Source organism: Lepidochelys kempii, chromosome 6 (genome assembly GCF_965140265.1).
Source record: "Lepidochelys kempii isolate rLepKem1 chromosome 6, rLepKem1.hap2, whole genome shotgun sequence".
Lineage (NCBI taxonomy): Eukaryota > Metazoa > Chordata > Testudines > Cheloniidae > Lepidochelys > Lepidochelys kempii.
In genome coordinates, this window is record NC_133261.1 from 69,214,326 (window position 1) to 69,227,359 (window position 13,034).

The 13,034-nt window shown below is 39.7% G+C and overlaps 1 protein-coding gene across 8 annotated transcripts in view; it reads right to left on the reverse strand.

The window, feature by feature from the left end:
- The window catches only part of NUMB (NUMB endocytic adaptor protein), a 145,689-nt gene that overhangs the window by 125,980 nt on the left and 6,675 nt on the right, over window positions 1-13,034 (reverse strand). The window contains exon 2 of one of the 8 annotated variants that reach the window (XM_073348543.1): window positions 8,612-8,713. The exons of the other annotated variants lie outside the window; for them this stretch is intronic. The gene's annotated coding sequence lies outside the window, so the exon portion shown is untranslated. The remainder of the gene's footprint in view (window positions 1-8,611; window positions 8,714-13,034) is intronic. 8 annotated transcript variants of the gene reach the window in all.

Below are 13,034 nucleotides of genomic sequence, written 5' to 3' on the forward strand. Positions count from 1 at the left end.
GATATCTAGTTTTGATGCACTCCAAAAAACTGTGCAGAGCAAATATTTAGATACATAAAACTTCAAACACAAAAACATGACGTTTCAGTGATCATGCCAGGCAGGGTGAATAGGTCAGGCAGTTATTTTAAATCAAGGCTTATCCAACTTATTCACGTTATGGCCAACATCTCATATGCAAACTCATGGACCACCTCTGTTCAGTCTCATGTGTGTCCAGCAACTGCCTACATGGCAAAACGGTATTAAGGAAGAATTTATTAATTTTTAGCTGTCAGTGCAAATTTATGGGCGTGAGGAAAAGCCATCCGTGACACCCTGACACTCCAATATTCACCACTGTCATGTAATTAGGGTATGTCTTATACAAAGTATGCCTTGTGAAGTGTAATTCTAAAAGTCCTGATCTGCTAGATAGTAATATCTAATTGGATTGTATGTGCTATTGTCGTACGTGAAGTTAGGCTATGTATGTGTTACTGAAACATGTTGCAAGGCTGAAAACAACCACAAGCAGCCTTTCAGGTATAACAGTAAAAAGGCCAAACAATGTTAATGGCTTATTGAGGAAATGCACACAAACAAGGATTACCCCAGGAACTGTGTACAACAGAAACCTCTCAGAGATAGAACTACACAATGGGAACTATTTGACCCAGGTCACAGCAGAATAGCTTTCCAGCAAGTGGGAAGATATAAAAGGGGGGAAATGACATCATGGGGGGACCTCACTCTCTCTACAAAAACACATACCTGGAAACACCCGAGGAATAAAGACTGAACTGAGGGAATTGATGGTCCCCAGACTAAAGGGATTTCTAGCTTGTGTATGAAAACCTGGGAAACCCAAGCTGAAAAGCCAAGGCAGCGTATGCCCTAAGAATCTGCCAGTCTGTTTATCTCTCAGGGTGAGAATTTGCTAATTCATATCCTACCTATCAAGTATGTTAAGATGAGTTTGTGGTTTTGTTTATTTACTAGGTAAACTGCTTTGATCTGTTTGCTATCACTTATTTTAAATCTACCCTTTTGTAGTTAATAAACTTATTTTATGTTTTAATCCAAACCAGTGTGCATTTGATTAAGGTGTCTGGGGAAAATCTCAGCTTGGTTACCTCAAGTGTGCATAGTCCTCTTCATATTGAGGGAGAGGTAGACCGGGTGTTAAACCCACATACTGGCCAGAGCAGAATGGTACTGCTCTGAGATCCTAGGCTGGTGGTTAGATAGCCCGCATTTGACTGCAGCTGGGTGTGTCCCTACCTGCGTGAATGCTGATGGAAGTGAAAGCTTGGAGGGCTTTGCAACTTGTCGCATCAGAACAGCGTGAGAAGGAGCCCAGGCTGGTAGGTCAGAGGGCTCAGTGGTATCCCAGTTCCAGGTGGCACACCCAGGGGAACCTGTCACACTATCATTAGAAAGTGAAGCACCACTTTAGAGTTTGAGAATGTCTGTTTTAGATTACGGGGATATGTAAAAAGTGATTACAGTTTGTGTTATATTACCAATATTAATATAACTTGTAACAACTGGGTGGAGTTTTAACTGAGTATAGTTTAGGTGAACCATGTCCAATATAGGTCCTGTAGATGTGATTTTAAATTCATCCTGTACTTGCTTTCAGCCATATGGTTCATCCTAAAGTAATAGAAAGAAAATATCCCTGTGCTGTATATCAAAAAAGAATTCTGAATCATTTGCAAGCTACCTTGAGAATCAAAGATTTTTAAAGGTTACCTGCAACAAAATAAACCAGGTTTGTGGGGTTTTGCTTCTGCAATTATAAAAAGGTTGTTTTTCCCCCTTTTAAATAAATCAAGCATAACCAGCATTTTCTTCTTGCCTGAGAACATACTGGATGATTCAAAAATGAGCAATAAGCAGTACTGTTAATCGAATGGGCAAGATTGTTGAATCCTTAATGTTTACCACCAACTTAATTTAAAAAGTTTTGAACAGTCCAGAGAAAAATAAGTTCCCCTTACAATAAATTCTGGTTTCACTTCTTTGGTAGCTGTGTTGTCATAATCTTTCTAGTTTCTTCCAAAATGTTCTAGGATAGGTAAGATATGCATTTCTAATATTGGAAAAGCAGAAAGTTTGAAGAGGAAAAACTTTCCAGATCTCCTTTATGTACAATAAAGCAAAAAAAGGCAAAAGCCCAGTTTTGTTTATTCCTTTGCAGAATGCCTTTAAACAGTGTGGAGGTGGGAAAAGGCAAACAATGCCTGCTGTAGGTTTTTCACCACCGACCTACTAGTGGCAGAAGCTCAGGTGCACCCTTATTCACCAGAACCTCCTGACTTCTATGCAACAGCTCTTGGAAAAAATAGATCCCAGGCAAAGAGTCACTAAGCTAAAGTTAAGACTAGAAGCTCAGCCACATTATTCAAGACTTTGGAAGTGGCAAAATTGAATTTATAATGGAGTGAGTGTGCTGGTTTACACTGGTAACTTACATTGGCATAGCTATTTCTCTCAGGGTTTGAAAAATCCACATCCTGAGAGATGCAACTACGGCAACCTAACCCCCATGTAGGTAGTGCTAGGCCAAAGGAAGAAATCTTCCATCGACCTGCAGGAACTTTAGTAAGGGTCCCAAGACCCTACCCCTCCTGTCAGCATAGGCAGGGTCTACACTTAAACCACTATAGGTGTGCCGCAGTAGCAGTTTAAATGTAGACGTATCCTGACACTCAACTGTAACCAAGGAGGACTCAAGATAAAGAGTGAGCAACTCTACTGAGTTAAGAAAAGAGCTTCAAGAGTTTAGAAAATATGGAGAATCAAACCCTTGTAAAAAGGAGTTACGGCCATTTGTTTACTAGAGGGTGAGGAAGCAAAACCAGTTGCTTTTACAGATCAACAGATAGTTGCATTTTAGACCTAGAAAGGGATGTTTCGCCAATCCCTTACAAAAGGATGTTTCTAAGCTCATCATTATAAAGGGGACTCAACAACCATGACTCAGTTTTAATTTTATCAGATCTCAGGCTCCCTCTACACTGAAACCACTATAGCAGCACAACTGCACTGCTGTAGCACTTCAATGTAGCTACTCACTACAGTGACAAGAGGGGTTCTCCCACTGGCATAGGTAATTTACTTCCCTAAGAGGCAGCACCTAAATTGACGGAATAATTCTGTTGATCCAGCAGTTAGTCAGTTTAACTACCTCACTCAGGCGTGTGGATTTTTCAACCCTGAGCAATGTAGCTGAGTCAATCTAACTTTTTAATGTTGACCTGACCTCAGATATTCAAGACAGACCCTTCCCCTACCATTTGTCTTTTAGACTATAAGTTCCTTCGGACAGGGGCCATGCTTTTTATGCTTGAAAAAGAACTAGAACATGGGAGGCACTGCTGAAAACAAGAATGATTAGTTTACTGTAAGCAAGAGTATTCTCTCTGCCCCACCCCCAATAGATATTAGCCCTTGTGCCCAGGGCCACAGGCAAAGCTTCTGCTATTCACAGAAAATTTAAAGAGGCTAGTACAGGTGAAGAAACACTGCTGTATCTGAAACTTCACATGCAAGATTAAGAAAGGTTCTCTATTTTGAAAGTCCTTGGCAAATAAGTGTCACAGGGAGTCAGTCAACTGCCAACAAAATGAAAAGGAGTACCTGTGGCACCTTAGAGACTAACACATTTATCTGAGCATGAGTTAGTCTCTAAGATGCCACAAGTACTCCTTTTCTTTTTGCAGATACAGACTAACACGGCTGCTACTCTGAAACCTGCCAGCAAAATGTTAGTTTTGTTCTACCATAAGGAATAAGTATGACACACAGAAGGTTAAACAGCTGTTTCCTCTTAAGTAATTTTGCAATATTACACCTCATAGCATATTCTGTACTTTGTTGCACTGTAGTTGAGGAGGAATTTAGGGCCAATACATTTGGCATTTCAGAACATGTACTATACTAGAGAGACTTTTTCCAGGTCTCTATCCAGCTTTCTTCCCTACAGCTGGAAGAGACCTTCATTTTTCATGAGGGAACAATAAGGGTCATATTTGTCTGGCCTTTTTTTTTTTAGTAACTATTGTTAACTGTGACTAAGGTTGCAAGTCTTTCATGGAGGTCGCGGAAATCACGGATTCCATGAGTTTCCAGGACCTCCATGATTTCTGCAGTGGCCAGTGCAGCTGACCCCAGGGCTGCAGGAGTAGGTGAGGTGGCCCCAGGAACAGCCGCACCGGCTGCTGCTCAGATGGTCCCATGCAGCTGTTCCTGGGCACTGCCCTGGAGCAGTGGTCTGGGAGCAGCAGCAGCGCCCCAGCCCACCACCCCACACCCAGAGCAGCAGCAGCAGCAACGGAACCCCAGGCTGCACCCCACCCTGGCAGTGGCGGAATCCCAAGCCGTGCCCCCCCACAGAGACATGGATCAACTACATTGACAAAAAGAACCTATCAAAGTAGTAAGTGTCTATTATATAGCACTAGAATGACATAGCTGCAGCCCTACAGTTGTGCCTTTGTAATGCAGACATACCCTCAGCACTTCAGCATAGACACTCTCTATGCCAATTGAAGGGGTTTTCCTGTCAGCATAGGAAATTCAACTCCCTGAGAAGCAGTAGCTAAGGCAATAGAATAATTTTTCCATCAACCTAGCACTGTATACACCAGGGGTTAGGTCAGGATAGCTACCTCTCTCAGGGGTTTAGATTTTTCATCCCCTTGAGACACACAGCTATGACAATGTAAATTCCCAGTGTAAACCAGCTCTTAGTTCACAGCAAGATGGCGTGTAACTCTACCCCCACACTAGCCTCCCACACACTAAGGGCTGGTCTGCACTGGGAACTTACAAAAATTCACACCCCTGAGAAATATAGCTATGCTGACCTAACCCACAATGTGGACAGCGCTAGATCAACAGAAAAATTTTTCTGTCGACCAAGCTATCCCCATTCAGAGAGGTGGATTACCTACACTGACAGAAGAATGCCTCCTGTCAGTGTGTGTCCAGTAATGTCTACACTGAAGAGCTGCCTAAGGGTATGTCTACATTACAAAGGCACAAATATGGTGCTGCAGCTGTGCTGCTGTTGCAGTTTAAGTGTAGACATACCCGAAGTGCCACATGGACCAGGCTGCTGCACACTAAAAGTTCTGTACTGCACTTTAATCAGGAGTAGATCAAAGTCCTCTAGCGACCTTTTAGCGGGTATCAATAGGGTCCACGTTTAGAAGGAATTAAGAACTGGGACAAGGTACTTGGGGAAATGGCAAGAGAAAATTACTCTTGGGTACAAGGAGCATCTATGAGATTTCAAGGGGCATGGCGGAAGATTATCTTTATTCCCTGGGGGCTTTGGGAAGAGAGAATTATTCATACAAACCTGTCCTACTAACAAAGGAAATCTAACAAGTGCCACATTCACCAGGAGCACATAGGGGGAGGAATATGCTCCAAAACAACGCCCGTTACTAGTGCTCAAACCCATGCATGTCCCATTAGGCATCTTTGATATTACAAATGGGGGGTGGGGGAGAAAGGAGTCTCACCAAAGGACACTTAATTACCCACATTTTTAGTTTTATCATTTTCAAAAGTGACGTTGACATGTGTAGTATCAGTGATTTGATTTCCCTGTGCATCCCATGCTAAAACATGGTAGCTCTTTGTCCTCTAATGCAGGAGTTCTAGAGTAGCAGAAAACAGGGACAAGAAAAGCAAAGCAACTTTAGCTAGGGCCTTGTGGGTGTCCTCAAACAGGTACACATTACTCCAGAGCTCCTCTACTGTAACACCAGGCTGACTGAAGTATGTTTTCATTCTTGCATCATTGTGCATTTGGCAACATGAGGTACCCAAGATTGCTTAAATCCAAAGAGTCTAAGGAAGCTAATCTGTCATGCAAGACAGCTTGTTTGCAGCCAAAAAATCTGAACCAGAATTGCTGAATGCGTCAGTCAGAAAAAGGTACTGATGGAAAGAGTTTCTCTCACTGAAATTATTTTCAAGATCCTCTGAGAGGATACTCTGTATTCGGTTAGAGCTTTCGCTCACATTCTCATCCTGACAGCTGAGAAACTGACCAAGCTCGTAAAAAACTGAAAAGTCCTGTTCCTCTTGTAGATGCGGGACAATGTCAGCAATTGTCATTCTGAATGTATTATTTCAATACTGTCAAATATCATTTGCTGAGGTTTCTGAAGCTCCAGATTCAAGAAAGCAAGCTTTGGTAAAAACTTTTTCAAAAGGAGCATACAACCATGTACTTCTGGATCTTGCAACTTTTGGGACAGTTCCAGTGAAACTGTGTTCAAAACTTTTCATTGAAGCCTTGATGGCAAGTACTTCTTGGTGGGCAAAACACTATAACAAAAAAAGTTTGCACTTTCTTGGAAGCGGTTCAGCACCCCTACTCATGTACCTTGCAAAACCACTGCCCCAGCAGCTGTCAAGCTGCACAGATTGTCAAAGTGAATGGGGGCACTCCTCCATTCTCGCCTAAAATGCGTTTGCTAGTTAGCCTGTCATGGAGACTCAACTGACATAAAACACCTTCAGAAAAACAATGGCAATCACAGTCAAAAAAGAGAGTGCATATGATTATCTTGGGATGCCTTGTGACATCAAGGCTCTCATCCAAGCAAAGGCTGTAGTAAGGGCTCTCAGACTTTTTCAGCTATTTCATTTTGTAGAAAATTCACCAGATCTCGTGTTCCCTCTGCAATGTGTCGTTGCTCAGTGGTATCTCTCTGTAAGCATATTTTCTGGTTGTATGGCCAGAACAATTTTCTTCACAAATTCTTCATTGCTGAATGGTTTCCTTGCTTTTCCCAAAAGTAGTGCAACTTTAAAAGTAGCCACTTGTATCTGATCCACATTATTCAAAAATCTGAGCCATCATGGTCTTCCAAACTCTGTTTTTGCATCATTTAACAGCTTGTGCCTCTGAAACTCACCGTAGTAATTCTGTTCAACTTCCCCTGCATGAATGCTATAATGACATTGCATTGTGTAAATTCTAACTTGATGAATTTCTCTTACAAACAGTGCACACTGCAACTTGGAAACTAAATCAGATGGCTTCAGAAACACAAGAAACTGCATTTCCCACTGGTCCTGAAATGTTTTTCTTCTTTCCATGTTCTGCTCTCTTAGCAGCAGGTGGCTCCTCTGGAACAGTCTCTATCACATTCAGGGTCATTTTCTGGTACTGATTTTTTTGGGAAAACTTTCTTATATCCATTCATGTTTTTAACTCTTTCACCTTCTGCCACAAACAATCTCAACCTACCCAAACACCATGCAGTGATCTTGTCAATGATGGTGTTGGCCAGTAGTTGCCTACAGAGCTACAGTAGTACGAGATGTAAACAGTAATTAGCTAAGGTATACACTTTGTGACTTGAAAGAAAACCAAGCCTATGTAGTTCAGCTCTGCCTGCACCGTACCATAATACTTAGAAGGGAATGAGTGCGCATTATGATTTATGGCATTTACAAGGCAACTTTAATACTTAATGTCTCAGTGATTTTTGGGGCACTTTGGCAGCTGTGGTGGCCACACAAAAAAAATCTGCTGGTGGCTACATTTGAGAAATGCTGCTCTAGTGGCTAGACCATATTAGAACTTGGCCAGTCTTTACCACCTTTGAACCAATAGGCCTGGTCCTTTCAGTTCAAGCAATAGAAGATCATACAGGCATGGATCACGCAGGTGTGACACTAGTCTTCATAACAATTTTCTCAGAGAAAGAAAATTGATCCAGCTTTGTAGAATAGGCTGGGAAGCCCACTTTTGTTCAAACAGAGAAACTAAAGTACTGTCTTCTCTACCAAGGACTTTGAAGACTAAAGCACCTCCTCCCCCCAATCCCCAAATTCTGATTAACTTATGTACATCCTTTTCTCCAAAAGGATATTTTTTTCTTGTAGAATTAGACAACTTGAACCTGTCCCCACGACAGACTGGTGTCTGTATTCACTACAGATAAGTCATGTTCCAGAGATCTCCTTAAAAGGTGATTACATCAGCTGCCATGACAGAAGAAAAGAGGCTTCAGGTGCATATTGTCCAGAAGTGAAAAAAAACTAGAAAATTCCAGACTGTTAAAAAGTTATAAGCATGGCCTTTAGATAGGATATTGGAAGATCCCTGTAAGTGTAGTGACCCTTTTGGACGGTGCTGTTTTTCTGGGAGAGGTCCTAAAAAGATATTCAAAGCTTTACCATTCTCCTAAACCAAATGGCTTTGACCATTTTGACTCAGTCTAAGAAGCCATGTAGTAACTAGGGATGTAAAATGTTAAACAGTAAGCATTAGTCTTACTGTGTAACCCGCCTTAACCATTAACCCCCAGCCAGCCGGAGCAGCCCCAGCTGTGCTACCTGGCCTTTTAATTGGTTAACTGTTTAAACAAAAGATTTTGTAATTGTTTAAATGGTTAACTTTTTAAACAACATTTACATACCTAGCAGTAACCAGGATTCTATATTCCTTTCCACAGAGCTAAGACAAAGATAACAATAACCAGGTCAAATGGGGTAGGTCTAGAACCCATGAAATACTCAACACATTTAATGAGGCTAAGCAAAGATGGAAGTAGGACTATATCTAACAAGTTAGAGACCAAGAGTTTCCTACCTCTTCCGTGGACTTGAGTGGCCCAGACAGGTTTGTAAACTGCAGGAGGTGCAAAGCACAGGTACAAGTTTCTGAGATTGTCTCACCTGATGGTTCAAATTCCTGTGGGTAGGAGACACAAACAGACCCAAATAGCTCTCTGCAATTTAGAGACTCCCTCCCTTTCCCCCACCTCTTGGTTTCCTTCCTTCCTTCCATCACATGTAAAGTAACATTCTCATCTCTTTCAGAGACACAGAAATTATACTTTTGTAATTCAATCCATAGCAAGACCAACCAGGAGACAAAAAATGGTCTTATGGTTAAGATTCAAGAGATCAAGGTTCAGTTCCTGGTTCTGTTGAAGACTCTGTAACCTTAGCCATGTCTCTTAACCTCTGTGCACACATCTCAGCCATCTGTAAAACAGATTATTCTCAGTTCACACGGATTTTGGGTGGCTACATTGGTTAGTATTTGTGAGGCAGATATTATAGTGATGGGATACATCAGACACACTGAGGGTCTACGAAGAAAGTGGGTAGAACTGAGTTCTACAGCACCAAAAAGAGTTTTGATAGATCAGCATTTTCATTTATCATTTACATGGAACAGACTCAGTTTGATTTATCTGAACCAATCACAAAAATACTGCTTTCTTTGAAATCATATTTATTGCAGTCTCCTACTTTTAAAAAACATGGCATTTTAAACAAACTAAAGGCAGAAATAAGCTAAGCTAAATTTTTCAGCATGGGCTAAGTACACTAGTGTAGACAAGCCATTAGTGTCTTGTCTGTCTGGATCCTGATTACTTTGAAAACCTTTTCTCTTCATGTAAGTGTCATGTCCACAGAAGCAAGATTCAGTTATCCACAGAGTAGTGGAATACAAGCAGTATTTTAATATAATTAATGTGTTTTAATTTAATTTTCTGCTTCTGACAGCGTGCTGTCATGTGAGGGCACTGTTATGAAGTTCAATCTTGTCCATGTCAATAACTTCATCTAAAAATAGTTTTCAAACAACAAGTGTCATTTCTGAGAATCAGACTTCGCATTTTTAAGTTAAAAATTTCTGTAGCATTATACATTTATACAGCAGATAGACACATTCCCTATCTGAGAGGAAGTTTACAGTTTAAATTTTTTTTTTTTTTTTAAAAGAACTACCATTTCACCTAAAATACATTTCTACCAAATTAATCTTACCACCTTTCACTCTGCATAGCTATTTTTCCTTGGACTGCCTTGGGTAATTTTGAGTCTTAATACTGGAAGAAATTCTAGTGACCTTTCCTTACCTGGACACTATAATCCACAGATAACCTCTGGAGTTTTCTTTACTACAACTGGATCCATGGTGGAGTGTTGAGGCTGCTCAAATGCAAAGAGGAAAACTGAAGAATTCTCATGATGCACTACTTGCCTATGCTCTCAACGTGTAGATGTGCAAGATGTCTTATATTTTAGGTGGGTTTACACTGGTACCTCAGTTTAACTAGTAGTAGTCCCAACTTCCCATTAATCCATTCAACAGAGACTATTTACACATTGTCATGGGGACTAAAGGCCCAAAGTCAGATCAGGGCCTCACCTGGCATCATACATAGTCAATTCTAGGAATATATTTAATCTAGAGCTGCTATGCTGTATTCAGTCATTCCAGTTTTCTTTTATAATATTGCCTGTATTTACCAATTACACATTATAGGTTCCAATTTCAGTTTTAACAAACACCGAAGTGTATACAGACAGGAAGAGTATCTGATCAAGTATAAAAGTGCTGAAGAAAATTAGGCTTGTTAGAGATGATTATTCAGGATGTTTACCTTTATGCAACAATTTTTAATTATGATCATAGTTCCACTAAGATAAACCCATAAGCAAACAGAAATAAAAATCAGAATGTTAAGGCCTAGGAGAGCCTTGGACTACATACGGTTGGCCACCCGTTCAAAGAAACTTTTCTAACTTATTTAGATAGCAAAACTAACTTTAACTGGCTCACTCTGAAACGGTATCAGTACCTTCAAGTTAGGCACTAAGTTCTTTTATGTACTAAAGTTAACTTTAATACAAGTGATGGACTTCTGGATGACTACAACACAAAAAGTAAACTAATTTATATCAATCTTTGCAGACAACTTTCCTAACAAAATTGTTAAAATATTGAAATATTGAAAGAATGCCTTTGTAGACAGGCTATCTTCACTATGATCGCAGGTAAACAACTCCTAAAGAAATTAACTTAGCATCTAGGTTAGCCAGAGCTACAAGTTGTCAACTGTTACTGGAAAGACAATTTTTAAAATATTGATAGACACACCTGGTTTAGTAAATATGAGTAGAGTCAGTTTCAAAACTTAGTTCAGCTCTTTGAAGAACAAAAGAGAAGGGGGAAGGAGTGTAGCAAAAAGTCAATATAGCAACCTGATCTGAGGGAACTTGTTTTTACTTGGCAAGCCACATGCTTCACCTATATATTCATCCATATGAATGACAATATAGAAAGTGGTTTGGACAGAAATTACTCCAAGAGGAATGAGAATAAATGCTGAAGAAACTCTGGTAAAAGATGATTTTATGCATATGTAGTGGACATGACCAGAGTATTGATGTGATTTGTACCAGATATTACAGACGGTGGGATATCACAACAAAGTATCCTCTGGTAATCTTTCTAGGGCTTCCGAGTGGAAGTACATACACCCAAGAAAAGAATTACTATTTGTTCAGTACTCAGACAAAGTACATTCACCTGCAAAAAAACCAGCATACTTGTCAATTTTTAAAATATTGATAGACACACCTGGTTTAGTAAATATGAGTAGAGTCAGTAGTTTCACTCAACTTAATAAAATTACCAGAAATGTGTCCTGGGTGGCATACTGCAATATAACACCACCATGTTAAGCAGAAAGATTTGATTATATTACTGCACAATGTTTCTCTAAGCAAAATAGGTTTTGGTTGACATTTACTTGGCAATGATTTGCAACCTTCTAAATAAATAAGTTATAAATATAAAAAACAGAGTTTAGGTAGATGAAGTAAGAGTGATCTAACTACAGTTAGAGCTCACAGGACAAATCATTGTTTCTGAAGATGCCAGTTTATGAAGAGGTACAACGACAGCATGTAAAACCAGAGCAACTACCTGTACACTAGGAAAAAATAATCCTAACAAATAGTTTAAACAAAAAAAAATCAAGTACTTAAACATTTGCTAGAAGAATAGCAAAAGGCAATGCTGCAGTCACTGACTTCCTTCAAATCAGTGGTATTTATGATCCAAATATGTACATTATGATCATATACTGAGGCTTAAACTCAAACGCAGCTCATAAGTCATTAGACAACTAACTACAGAACCATATGGAATTCAAATGTGTGTTCATTTTTGGTCTCTAAACTCTTCCCTGGGTGTCTCAGATGGTTACCTGCATGAAACACAGATGCAAGTTTCTGTACACATATTTTGAAACAAGAAATGTGAACAGAATTCTAACCTAAAATACTAGTCATTCCCCCATACTATACAAACGAAGTAAATTATCTCTAAAGTACTTAACTCTACAACATACTTACTGATGTTTAGTACAGGGATTCATCACATCTTCTCACAAATGAAAAATAGATAACAGAACAGAAAGTCTTGTAAAGCAGACTTGCAAGTTAGCCATAAAACATGTCAACTCTGCAAAAGGAAACCTACACATCTACCCTCATATAATAACACACCAAGGATATTGCCCATCAAAGTGATTCAAAATTATTTTAAATCAAAGTTAAGAAAAGCGAGCAGACCACAAACCCAACCTCCTCTGCCCCCAAAAAATACCTTACTTGAGAAATACTGAACTCTACAGCCACAAAACCACAGAAGTCAGTACAAGTCAACTACATACCAACCATGTTCGCATGAGGAAAAACAATTAGTTGATTTAGTGATTTTCCAGAAAATTTAGTTCAGCTCTTTGAGGAACAAAAGAGAAGGGGGAAGGAGTGTAGCAAAAAGTCAATATAGCAACCTGATCTGAGGGAACTTGTTTTTTACTTGGCAAGCCACATGCTTCACCTACATATTCTAATGATACCAAGCTCAAATATCAGAAAAGTCCAAAACAAAAGTTACAAAACTATACAGCTAAACAACTACAAAGGACTTAACTTTTTTGAAGATCATGAGGAAAAAGTAATACCATCAAGAATCAAATAGGTACAGAAGTAAAACATAAAAGTTCCCTCGAGCTCACGTTTCTATGGCAGCTTCCAACAAAAACAGAACCAACTCACCAGTTGTGCAACAAGAAGCTATTTTGTATCATTCCTCTCTCTTCCACTACAGAGTAATTTCATAAGCCTCTACACAAAATTTTACTTTTGAAATAGATGGAAGAATGCCTTTGTAGACAGGCTATCTTCACTATGATCGCAGGTAA